General features: G+C 42.5%; 1 long non-coding RNA gene across 1 annotated transcript in view; it reads left to right on the top strand.

Moving 5' to 3' along the window:
• The first annotated feature begins 973 nt into the window (after positions 1-973).
• LOC139575246 (uncharacterized) overlaps positions 974-13,755 on the top strand; it is a 59,583-nt gene continuing 46,801 nt past the window's right edge. Inside the window, exon 1 of the long non-coding RNA XR_011674928.1 lies at positions 974-1,067. This is a non-coding gene — a long non-coding RNA (uncharacterized lncRNA). The remainder of the gene's footprint in view (positions 1,068-13,755) is intronic.

Below are 13,755 nucleotides of genomic sequence, written 5' to 3'. Positions count from 1 at the left end.
AACATATCGTACGAAATGGATGATGGACGTCCACAAATGAATACATTCCAAACCAAACTTAACATACAGTACCATACTAATTGGAGTGTGCCTGATTTACTATGTTACGTCTAGAGCAGTCCTCTTAAACTTTACCCTGTCTCCCTCTCTCTCACACACACACACACACACACGCACACAGTATAATTGCAGTACACTAGTATAACTGCAGTATGCTGCAAACACTTCGTTCAAAAGAACACAGTTTTTTTTACTGCAGTAATTTAGCTGTGTAACTGCAGTACACTGCAGTTATTCTGCAATAACTGCGTCCAAAATACCACAGTCGACTGCAGTTACTGCACTTTTACTGTAGTTTCAAAACTGCAATCTTTTTTTGTAAAGGACACACACAGAGAGAGCGAGAGAAGCCAAGAAAAATGGTAAAAATGTAAAGATCGTTAGGTGTGGATACATACAAAAACTATCTTCTTGGCTAATGTAGAACTTAACATACCCAGTGATAGGCTATTCAATTGGGCAAACACTGAGCATCAGCTGAGAGGATTGGTTAGTTGTTGTTAGGCACTGTAGTGATTCGTTTTTATTATTCCAATAAATGTTCCATTTGACTTTAATTTTCTTTTGAGGATGCCTTGTCTTGCTCTTTTGGAGAACAATTTGATTTGCTTATTTGTCAGATCCTTCCCAACTGAAATTATAGGCTATAGACTAAACATAAAAGGGAAATCAATTAGCCTATAGTCAATCAAGGAAATATATACAAAATTGGTACATTTCATTGTATCTGAGAAAGGTATGCATTGAATGAGGAAAATCAGCAATTTAAATCAAATGTTTACTATAATAGAATGAAAGGTTAACCCAACCCCCACTCTACTCAGTCATTCCGTACACCCTCATTTGCATAAACATGAGTAATTTATGAATAATAAATATGTACTTGCCTTCAGTGAGAGCCAACCATTTGCATATCACCATGGCACTACAGTTGTATATACTGTGTGCGGTGTTATCATGAAGCCTTAAAGCCTGCATAAACCAAATCAAAGGAAATGCTTTAACAGGTAGGCCTATGTGAGACTCACTTTTCTACCTTTATCACTCTTGCACGCGCTCTCAAACAGCGGTAAATATTCAAACTTTAACGTTTGAGCGTTTTATTTACAGATATGGTTTTAGTATGGCGTGATATGTAGGTAGCTTGTATCTACTATACCCACTGCTCGTTTCCCCCCCCTGTGTATTGCATAAACATGAAGTGTAATGCATTATTGATGAGCCCGTAGCAGCGTTTTATAGTCTATTGTGTGTTTGCGCGTATGTCCGTGCATGTGTGTGCGCCCGCGCAAGCGTGTGTCCGTGTTCACTTCTAGGTGGTTATTCTGCTTTTGATAACATGCAACTATGCGTTTAGGTTGCATTACCCCTATTCAAGCACGATTCAGCAGTGAGAAATTAGAGGGACATTTTGATTGAATTCTGAGACATTTTAGCAGACTTAACAAAAACGATGAGCTTACTCTTTGTTTTGTGTCAAGTCATATAGCGTACATCTATACAGTTTCCTATTGCTAACATCGTGATGTAGCCTAGTTTCCCTATTTGTATTATAATTGTGTGTAACTTATTTTTGTGCAACAAAATCATTAATACACACATTGACTGACAGGAGGGTGTGTGTGTGTGTGTGTGAGAGAGAGAGTGTGTGTGTGAGCTATCACAGGGATTAATTGACATATTTTTATTATACAATTAAACTGTGTGTGTCTGTGTCTGTGTGTGAGAGAGACAGAGAGCGAGCGAGAGTCTTCTACATATTACTGTCTGTGTGACTAAAGGCAGTGTCTATGCGTTCTGACAGACTGTGTGTGTGTCTGTGTGACTAAAGGCAGTGTCTATGCGTTCTGACAGACTGTGTGTGTGTCTGTGTGACTAAAGGCAGTGTCTATGCGTTCTGACAGACTGTGTGTGTGTCTGTGTGACTAAAGGCAGTGTCTATGCGTTCTGACAGACTGTGTGTGTGTCTGTGTGACTAAAGGCAGTGTCTATGCGTTCTGACAGACTGTGTGTGTGTCTGTGTGACTAAAGGCAGTGTCTATGCGTTCTGACAGACTGTGTGTGTGTCTGTGTGACTAAAGGCAGTGTCTATGCGTTCTGACAGACTGTGTGTGTGTCTGTGTGACTAAAGGCAGTGTCTATGCGTTCTGACAGACTGGTGGGAAATCACGCAGGGTTGCTTTGGCATCACCAAATCAGCCAAATGATCTGAGCAACACCCTGATTGAGTTACTCTCATTTTGTCCGAAATGAACTGCGTTTGCTCTAGCCTGTGCTGCATGATGTAAAAATATTGTTTCATATAAAAAGCTTGAGGCAGTGACTGCTAGTTCCAGAGTCTTACATAGAGAATGAGATAGTCTTTTAGCACAAATTTGTGTATCAACTGACGACATAGCAATGATAGTGGGGAATGGGTAGTGCCTTGTTGGCTGTACTTTAGTGTGATGCTGCTTTTTGTGATCTTCTCATCGTGATTTAATTGTAGTGTATATTGCTATCCGAATGATTGATTGACATGTATTTTACTAGCATTATATATACCACAATACTGAATACCAGAGCCTAAAGGATATCTATTTAAATGTATGTTTTATATGATTGAAATGAGCACGTCAACTACTAGCCTACTGTTTTTTATTCTTTATGCATGGAGAAGCTCTAAGTGTTCTCGAAACAAGCTGCATGTCCTCTGTAAGGTGGTTACCATGCTCAAAGGGTCCACTAGCTACCTATACTCGACCAATCAGCCTCATGTTGTGGACCCAGTCAGTATTAGGGTTATTATGAGGAAACATATTACAGGAATGATGGTGGTGGTGATGATGGTGGTGGTAATGATGGTTATGGTGGTGGAGGTGGTGATGATGGTTATGGTGGTGATGGTTGTGGTGATGATGGTGGTTATGATGGTTGTGGTGGTGGCCGTGATGAATTCTGCATTTATTATGAGGATGAAGACCAGGATTTGACCAGGGTGATGATGATAATGATGATGAGAGTGCAGATGGAAAGGATGAGTTCCTATCTTCGGGTTTGTTGTTGTTGTTTACATGGTTGTCCTTCATTTTCCTCAGAATTATTGGATGCCATTCAATTATTTGCAGTGGTCATTGAGGCAGAATATGATATACAATTTTGTTTGAGATTGGTATGAAATTATGCTTTGTGTATAGTATGTATCAATTCCTAATCCTTAGACACACTCAGTTAATTCCTTAATTTCCTTATTTAAATTCCCTTCATGTGAATATTAATTTTTGCTCCCCATGATACCCACCCCTTTTTAATTTCCACACCCACCATTGATGCAGTAGTTGCCATGGTGACCATGAGGGGCTGTGGTGATGTCAGAAGCTCCCCTAAGGACAGGTGTTGTGTCAGGTGACTATTGGCATACAGCACCCCCAAGAGCAGAACTGACCACCACTAGAGTGTTTGTATGGAATTACACTGGCACAGTGTAAGCACCTGTGCTTGATCAATCATGAAACCCATTTGGGTGGATAAAATGTTTAATTTAGTTGTTTTATCCCACATACATTGTCTCCAATCTCATTGGTCTGAGAATGTACACACTATGTTGAATATCAGATTAACTTTGAGTTATTGTCAACATTGTGAGTATGCCTGTGTGTGTGTGTGTGTGTCTGTGTGTATCTGTGTGATGGTGCGTAATGCATATGTGTGTCTCTGTGTCTGAGTGTGTATGTTTCTCCAGCCAGCCAGTTTGGCATTAAACCCCCTCTCTCCCCTCCCCCTCTCCCTCAGACAGCCACCGCTCCCCCTCCACCCCTCTCCCTAATTGAGCTTTGTGTCTACCTCCTCTCCATTCAAATCAAGAGACATTTGCATACGCTGTGTGCCAGCTCCCCAGCTGTACAGTAACTAAATGAGGAACACAGACCGACTTTGTGTGAGGTGCATAGTAAATAGGCAGGAGACCAGCCCTACTCCTCTCTCCTGGAAACACATGCATTCATCCATCCATCCATTCATTCATACCTCCATCCAAAATAGCAGAATTAAATAGCTGGCTATTAATTTCTTTAAATGTATTGCGATACAGAACACGCACACAGGATGTACACACACACACACACACACACACACACACACACACACACACACACACACACACACACACACACACACACACACACACACACACACACACACACACAGAGAGAGAGTGAAGTCAGAGTCAGGAATTCTGGCTGCAGTAAGTGTTTATACAAGTACATTATTACTTTATTACAGAACTGGTCCTGAATTAAATTACAACCTCAATGCACCCTCTAACTATACATGAAATATGCATGCACATCCTTAAAGGGAATGTTAAGAACCCCTAGGCCAGCCTTTTATTTTCACATCCTAAAGGGAATGTTAAGAACCCCTAGGCCAGTCTTTTATTTTCACATCCTAAAGGGAATGTTAAGAACCCCTAGGCCAGTCTTTTATTTTCACATCCTTAAAGGGAATGTTAAGAACCCCTAGGCCAGTCTTTTATTTTCACATCCTTAAAGGGAATGTTAAGAACCCCTAGGCCAGTCTTTTATTTTCACATCCTAAAGGGAATGTTAAGAACCCCTAGGCCAGCCTTTTATTTTCACATCCTAAAGGGAATGTTAAGAACCCCTAGGCCAGCCTTTTATTTTCACATCCTAAAGGGAATGTTAAGAACCCCTAGGCCAGCCTTTTATTTTCACATCCTAAAGGGAATGTTAAGAACCCCTAGGCCAGCCTTTTCTTGTCCACCTATTGGCAGGATATTTCACACATTTCAACTCATTTCAGGATTCAATCAAAAGACTGACTTGAGGGTTTGCTGAAGTCACATGGTCCACAGTCTAATAGAAGTCTAATAGAGCCGTCCTTGGTTGACAATGGTTTGGTGTGCACTCAAGAATCCCCTCCCAGATGTACAAATGGAGAATTTATTGGATGGAATTTTTCAACACATTCACCCGGAAGACTAATTTGCTATGGCAATGTTTCTGCCTTTATTCTTGAATGGAGCCATAAGTGTGTGAATGTTAGCTGTAGACCTACTAGAAATGTTTGCGTAAGAGACCGTGGTTCAAGGTTGTATGTCTTTGTGTGTGTGTGTGTGTGTGTGTGTGTGTGTGTGTGTGTGTGTGTGTGTGTGTGTGTGTGTGTGTGTGTGTGTGTGTGTGTGTGTGTGTGTGTGTGTGTGTGTGTGTGTGTGTGTGTGTGTGTGTGTGTGTGTGTGTGTGTGTGTGTGTGTTGGCTGAAGACCCATATTGTGTTCTGTCACTCAGACTGTCTCCATCCCGAGTGAAAAGCGGAGAAAGATGCAATCCAATCCTTCACAGTACACAGCCCCTGCAGTCCAATCCTTCACAAAACACAGCCCCTTCAGTCCAATCCTTCACAGTACACAGCCCCTGCAGTCCAATCCTTCACAGTACACAGCCCCTTCAGTCCAATCTTTCACAGTACACAGCCCCTGCAGTCTAATCCTTTATAGTACACAGCCCCTACAGTCTCCCACATTACCCTTTATATCAAAGTGCCATGTCCGTACCTTTCCAAATAGCCAGCCCATTTCACAACATGGATGCATGTAGGCTGTTGCTTGATAGGATTGGGCGGTATCCGCAAGTTAGCAAACCAAATGCATAGCTGAAGCCCTGAGCTGGAGCAAACTTATAGTTAAAAGATATTTAGCTGGCACACATTAGTTGTGAATTTCAAGAGTAACTTAATCATCTCTCCTGTGCTGCTCAACAGTGGATCGCCACCATGTTTGCACCATGTGGTCTTTGTAAACATACTCAAAACAATGTTTGTGAAAAAATTTCAAGGTGGTACACCGCCCAAGTCTACTGCTTGAGTAATGTACGACCTGCTTGTGCAGTGCTCTTTGTGTGTGTGTGTGTGTGTGTGTGCGTGCGTGCGTGCGTGCGTGCGTGCGTGCGTGCGTGAGATAGAGAGATGGAGAGGATCCATTGGGAAGAGCCACAAGGTTGACTGAATGAAGATAGGTTGCATAGCCTACCTCTACTCTATGCCCTTTTCCTTGTGGTTTTGTTTGGAGGTTTTCTTCCCTATTTTGATTCAAAATAAATATAGGCATCTTGATTGGGATCCTCTTGTAGATGAGTAGCTACTACTGGAATGGAGATTGAGTCGGGATATAGGCTACTTGGCTTGCGCCATGAAGACAATAGGAATAGCCAAACCGTGAAGGGCATATCCAAGTGCAGAGAAAATCTATTCATAAATATATTATTTGAAAACCTCGGTATGCAAGTGTTCGAATAGAGCAGTTTCTGTGTTAAGAGATTGTTTGGTTAATTAATTACCTGATTAGCCTATTAATAACGCATAGCGATGATTGATCCCCCACCTATGCCAGGTAGAGTAGGCCTGCTGCAGGCTTATCCTGACATCATCCTTATCTGCATATCTACATGCATATTAATATAAAGCAAAACCTTTTGTTAGGGCTACATTTTGTTATCCTTATTTGAATTGTCATGAGAATAATTTGTATAGCCTTATTGCTATGACATATCAATGCTGCAAATTCCAGGCAATAACCAAGCCATATGTGTTCCATGTGTCTGTAGCAGTGGAGGCTGGTGGGAGGAGCTATAGGAGGATGGCCTCATTGTACTGACAGGAATGTAATTAATGGAACGGATTCAAACATGTGGTTTCCAATTGTTTGATCTGTTTGATACCGTTCCATTAATACCATTCCAGCCATTACAAAGAGCCCGTTCTCCTATAGCATCTCCCATTAGCCTCCACTGGTCTGTAGTGTAGGGTACTTCTGTCTGATATTGTAATTGTTGTATTCCATGTGGTGAAGCTTAGATTTATTTTTGTAAAAAATAAAAGACTAGTATTAGGCGTGTTCTAATACTATCAGTTTTAAATAGTTAGGCTAATCTAAGACATGACATGTATGCATTTGTTTTCAATATTTAGGTTACAGTATTTTCTAATATTGTATATGGAGGGTATACACTACCCCGAGTCTCTTCACGTTTTTTATTCTAGGTTTAGAAGCTGGGTGTTGATTGGCTAAAGTGCTGCACTATAATCACATAATTGTTTTTCACTCACATCTGAAAATAACCTCTCCCTCACATCTGAAAATAACCTCTCCCTCACATCTGAAAGCATTAAATGGTCAGTGTGTCATGTTTTGTCTTTGATCATCATGTCTTGTCCCTGTGCTTCCCTCTGCTGGTCTTATTAGGTTCTTTCCCTCTTTCTATCCCTCTCTCTCCTCCTCCCTCTCTCGCTCTCTCTCTCTATCGTTCCGTTCCTGCTCCCAGCTGTTTCTCATTCTCCTAACGACCTCATTTACTCTTTCACACCTGTCCCCTATTTTGCCCTCTGATTAGAGTCCCTATTTCTCCCTCTGTTTTCCGCTTCTGTCCTTGTCGGATTCTTGTTTGATGTTTGCTGTTCTGTGTCCTTGTTCCGCCCTGTCGTGTTTTTGCCTTCTTCAGATGCTGCGTGTGAGCAGGTGTCTATGTCAGCTACGGCCAGTGCCTTCCTGAAGCGACCTGCAGTCTGTGGTCGCGTCTCCAGTCGTTCCTCTCTACTGACGAGAGGATTTCAGTTTCCTGTTTTGGATTTACCTTTGATAATATCCAGGAGAATCATTGTTTGTTTAAGACTGGAATAAAGACTCTGTTTCTATTACGTCGCTTTTGGGTCCTCATTCACCAGCATAACACAGTGACGATTCCCCACTGAACACGTATGAAGGCTTCCAGGGACTTCAACAAAAAGGATCAGCCATCAAAGTCACCAGTTCCCTGTTTCACCTGACAAATGCTACGTTTAAAGAACACTTGAATTGTTTTAAAAACACTAGAAGTTTGGCAATTTTATTCGATAAATGTTGCAAATGCAAGTCCTAACCTTTTAGTGAACACCTAAAAAGATCGGAGTTTGACGTGACTGAGACGAGAACAGCATATGACATCCTGGACCAAGTTAAGCATATGGCCTTATAAACTGGCATATAATACAATGCATATTTTATTAAATCCGTTTTTAATTGAATGCTTCTATCTGAGGTCTGTTGCTCATGCAGGGATTTAGAATGATATTAATTTCCAAAAAGAGCACACTGAAGCATAATTCTCATAATTTTTCTTCCGATCATCTGGGAACGAAGGAATAAATGAAGGATTTAAATAAAATAAGGTATGTGCATATGCCATATTATTGTAGGCTTTGCAAGTAGGCCTATCCCTTTCACTAACTACAAAGACAATTTGATTTAACTTATGACACTAATGTCATAGGTTAAATTTAACCTATGACACCACCAATTCTCTAGAATGTCCTCTTAAAGTTCAATTCAACAATGCTCTGCTTAATTGCTTGATTTGGTTCAAACAATTCCAAGGTATCACAGATTGATTTGACCATATTTGAGACAATTCGGTTGTCCTGACTGGCCTACTACTACATTTAAAAATGTATGTTACACATTATTTCTGCATTTTGTAGGCTACATTGATACATGAAGTTAGGCAGTACTCATTCTCACACCACGTGCATGCTGTGTTTCTGCTTATTGAGGAGTGCTTATCCCTTAAATGGTATGCTATTTGATTCTGTAAGTAGTGCCCGCCCATTGGGACACCGCCACACTTGTGATTGGTGAATTGTTTTAAGATGGTCATACCAAAGACATTTAGCTATTTGATTTAGAATCGTACGACCCCATTACGGGATAAAAAATAACAAATAAATTATTTGATGAAATATTGAATTTGGCCTTACTGCTATTAGCCTATATGAACTATGTTTTGAAGTGTCTGTACTATATCTAATTCCCTGAAATATCAGGGAATTAGAATTATAATTATTTTTTACAAATATTGAACACATTTTTTTCACACTAAACTATTTCCATATATACTTACATCTTTTTTAAAACTGGTACCGGATAGTATTGTGAAGCTTGAGCGTCCTAGATCAAAACAACCGGCATGTACGTTTTCGTGAGAGTCTCATCTTTCAATATAGTGGTCATACATAGTTTGTAGGCCAAACCGTTCGGACACAACATACGTTTTCGTGAGAAGACCGAATTTCGGGAAGTCTCATGGTCTGACATCGGCGGATGCGGTGGATTGAGCAGCCAGAAATTGAGCCCTTACGGATACAGTATTTCTATTTTAAACAGACGATTTCAATGTGGATTTTTTTATTATGCTAATTCGATTTTCTCTGAGGCGGACATCGACACTATGGTGTTAAAATATATATATACAGTACCAATCAAAAGTTTGGACACACCTACTCATTCAAGGGTTTTTCTTTATTTTTCACTATTTTCTACATTTTAGAATAACAGTGAAGACATCAAAACTATGAAATACCACATGGAATCATGTAGTAACCAAAGAAGTGTTAAACAAATCAAAATGTATTTTATATTTGAGATTCTTCCAAGTAGCCACCCTCTGTCTTGATGACAGCTTTGCACACTCTTGGCATTCTCTCAACCAGCTTCATGAGGTACACACCTGGAATGCATTTCAAATGACAGGTGTGCCTTGTTAATTTGTGGAATTTCTTTCCTTCTTAATGTGTTTCAGCCAATCAGTTGTGTTGTGACAAGGTAGGGGTGGTATACAGAAGTTTGCACTATTTGGTAAAAGACCAAGTCCATATTATGGCAAGAACAGCTCAAATAAGCACTGAGAAACAACAGTCCATCATTACTTTAAGACATGAAGGTCAATCAATCCAGAAAATGTCAAGAACTTTGGAAGTTTCTTCAAATGCAGTCGCAAAAACCATCAAGCGCTATGATGAAACTGTCTCTATTGAGGACCGCCACAGGAAAGGAAGACCCAGAGTTACCTCTGCTGCAAAGGATAAGTGCATTAGAGTTAACTGCACCTCAGATTGCAGCCCAAATAAATGCTTCACAGAGTTCAAGTAACAGACACATCTCAACATCAACTGTTAAGAAGAGACTGCGTGAATCAGGCTTTCATGGTCGACTTGCTGCAAAAAAAACACTACTAAAGGACACCAATAAGAAGAAGAGACTTGCTTGGGCCAAGAAACACGAGCAATGGACATTAGACCGGTGGAAGTCTGTCCTTTGGTCTGATGGTGTGAGGATGGTTTGCTGGTGACACTGTCTGTGATTTATTTAGAATTCAAAGCACACTTAACCAGCACAGACATCCAGGCTGAAGAAGGAGAGTGATGAATCAAATCAAATCAAATCAAATCAAATTTTATTAGTCACATACACATGGTTAGCAGATGTTAATGCGAGTGTAGCGAAATGCTTGTGCTTCTAGTTCCGACAATGCAGTAATAACCAACAAGTAATCTAACCTAACAATTCCACAACTACTACCTTATACACACACACAAGTGTAAAGGGATAAAGAATATGTACATAAAGATATATGAATGAGTGGTGGTACAGAACGGCATAGCAAGATGCAGTAGATGGTATAGAGTACGGTATATACATATGAGATGAGTACTGTAGGGTATGTAAACATAAAGTGGCATAGTTTAAAGTGGCTAGTGGTACATGTATTACATAAAGATGGCAAGATGCAGTAGATGATATAGAGTACAGTATATACATATGAGATGGGTAATGTAGGGTATGTAAACATTATATTAAGTGGCATTGTTTAAAGTGGCTAGTGGTACATTTTTACATAATTTCCATCAATTCCCATTTTTAAAGTGGCTGGAGTTGAGTCAGTATGTTGGCAGCGGCCGCTAAATGTTAGTGGTGGCTGTTTAACAGTCTGATGGCCTTGAGATAGAAGCTGTTTTTCAGTCTCTCGGTCCCTGCTTTGATGCACCTGTACTGACCTCGCCTTCTGGATGATAGCGGGGTGAACAGGCAGTGGCTTGGGTGGTTGTTGTCCTTGATGATCTTTATGGCCTTCCTGTGACATCGGGTGGTGTAGGTGTCCTGGAGGGCAGGTAGTTTGCCCCCGGTGATGCGTTCTGCAGACCTCACTACCCTCTGGAGAGCCTTACGGTTGTGGGCGGAGCAGTTGCCGTACCAGGCGGTGATACAGCCCGACAGGATGCTCTCGATTGTGCATCTGTAGAAGTTTGTGAGTGCTTTTGGTGACAAGCCGAATTTCTTCAGCCTCCTGAGGTTGAAGAGGCGCTGCTGCGCCTTCTTCACGACGCTGTCTGTGTGGGTGGACCAATTCAGTTTGTCCGTGATGTGTACACCGAGGAACTTAAAACTTTCCACCTTCTCCACTACTGACCCGTCGATGTGGATAGGGGGGTGCTCCCTCTGCTGTTTCCTGAAGTCCACAATCATCTCCTTTGTTTTGTTGACGTTGAGTGTGAGGTTATTTTCCTGACACCACACTCCGAGGGCCCTCACCTCCTCCCTGTAGGCCGTCTCGTCGTTGTTGGTAATCAAGCCTACCACTGTAGTGTCATCCGCAAACTTGATGATTGAGTTGGAGGCGTGCATGGCCACGCAGTCGTGGGTGAACAGGGAGTACAGGAGAGGGCTCAGAACGCACCCTTGTGGGGCCCCAGTGTTGAGGATCAGCGGGGTGGAGATGTTGTTACCTACCCTCACCACCTGGGGGCGGCCCGTCAGGAAGTCCAGGACCCAGTTGCACAGGGCGGGGTCGAGACCCAGGGTCTCGAGCTTGATGACGAGTTTGGAGGGTACTATGGTGTTAAATGCTGAGCTGTAATCGATGAACAGCATTCTCACATGGGTATTCCTCTTGTCCAGATGGGTTAGGGCAGTGTGCAGTGTGGTTGCGATTGCGTCGTCTGTGGACCTATTGGGTCGGTAAGCAAATTGGAGTGGGTCTAGGGTGTCCGGTAGGGTGGAGGTGATATGGTCCTTGACTAGTCTCTCAAAGCACTTCATGATGACGGAAGTGAGTGCTACGGGGCGGTAGTCGTTTAGCTCAGTTACCTTAGCTTTCTTGGGAACAGGAACAATGGTGGCCCTCTTGAAGCATGTGGGAACAGCAGACTGGGATAAGGATTGATTGAATATGTCCGTAAACACACCAGCCAGCTGGTCTGCGCATGCTCTGAGGACGCGGCTGGGAATGCCGTCTGGGCCTGCAGCCTTGCGAGGGTTAACACGTTTAAATGTTTTACTCACCTCGGCTGCAGTGAAGGAGAGCCCGCAGGTTTTGGTAGGGGGCCGTGTCAGTGGCACTGTATTGTCCTCAAAGCGGGCAAAAAAGTTGTTTAGCCTGTCTGGGAGCAAGACATCCTGGTCCGCGACGGGGCTGGTTTTCTTTTTGTAATCCGTGATTGACTGTAGACCCTGCCACATACCTCTTGTGTCTGAGCTGTTGAATTGCGACTCGATTTTGTCTCTGTACTGGGACTTAGCCTGTTTGATTGCCTTGCGGAGAGAATAGCTACACTGTTTGTATTCGGTCATGCTTCCGGTCACCTTGCCCTGGTTAAAAGCAGTGGTTCGCGCTTTCAGTTTCACGCGAATGCTGCCGTCAATCCACGGTTTCTGGTTTGGGAATGTTTTAATCGTTGCTGTGGGTACGACATCGTCAATGCACTTCCTAATGAACTCGCTCACCGAATCAGCATATTCGTCAATATTGTTGTTGGACGCAATGCGGAACATATTCCAATCCGCGTGATCGAAGCAGTCTTGAAGCGTGGATTCAGATTGGTCGGACCAGCGTTGAACAGACCTGAGCGCGGGAGCTTGTTGTTTTAGTTTCTGTTTGTAGGCTGGAATCAACAAAATGGAGTCGTGGTCAGCTTTTCCGAAAGGGGGGCGGGGGAGGGCCTTATATGCGTCGCGGAAATTAGTATAACAATGATCTAGGGTTTTTCCAGCCCTGGTAGCACAATCGATATGCTGATAGAATTTAGGGAGTTTTGTTTTTAGATTAGCCTTGTTAAAATCCCCAGCTACGATGAATGCAGCCTCAGGGTGTGTGGTTTCCAGTTTACAAAGAGTCAGATAAAGTTCGTTCAGGGCCATCGATGTGTCTGCTTGGGGGGGAATATATACGGCTGTGATTATGATTGAAGAGAATTCCCTTGGTAGATAATGCGGTCGACATTTGATTGTGAGGAGTTCTAGATCAGGTGAACAGAATGACTTGAGTTCCTGTGTGTTGTTATGATGATCACACCACGTCTCGTTAATCATAAGGCATACCCCCCCGCCCCTCTTCTTACCAGAAAGATGTTTGTTTCTGTCGGCGCGATGCATGAAGAAACCAGCTGGCTGCACCGACTCCGTTAGCGTCTCTTGAGTTAGCCATGTTTCCGTGAAGCAGAGCACGTTGCAATCCCTGATGTCTCTCTGGAATGCTACCCGTGCTCGGATTTCATCAACCTTATTGTCAAGAGACTGGACATTGGCGAGTAGTATGCTAGGGAGTGGAGCGCGATGTGCCCGTCTCCGAAGCCTGACCAGGAGACCGCCTCGTTTGCCCCTTTTACGGCGTCGCACAGGGTCGCCGGCTGGGATCAGATCCATTGTATTGGGTGGAAGGCAAAACACTGGATCCGTTTCGGGAAAGTCATATTCCTGGTAGGAACGATGATGAGTTGACGTTAATCGTATATTCAGTAGTTCCTCCCGACTGTATGTAATGAAACCTAAGATTACCTGGGGTACCGATGTAAGAAATAACACATAAAAAAACAAAATACTGCATATTTTCCAAG

The sequence above is a fragment of the Salvelinus alpinus genome, chromosome 5, assembly GCF_045679555.1.
Source record: "Salvelinus alpinus chromosome 5, SLU_Salpinus.1, whole genome shotgun sequence".
NCBI lineage: Eukaryota > Metazoa > Chordata > Actinopteri > Salmoniformes > Salmonidae > Salvelinus > Salvelinus alpinus.
The sequence above is the reverse complement of the archived record's forward strand: the minus strand, read 5'-3'. Positions and strand labels throughout refer to the sequence as shown.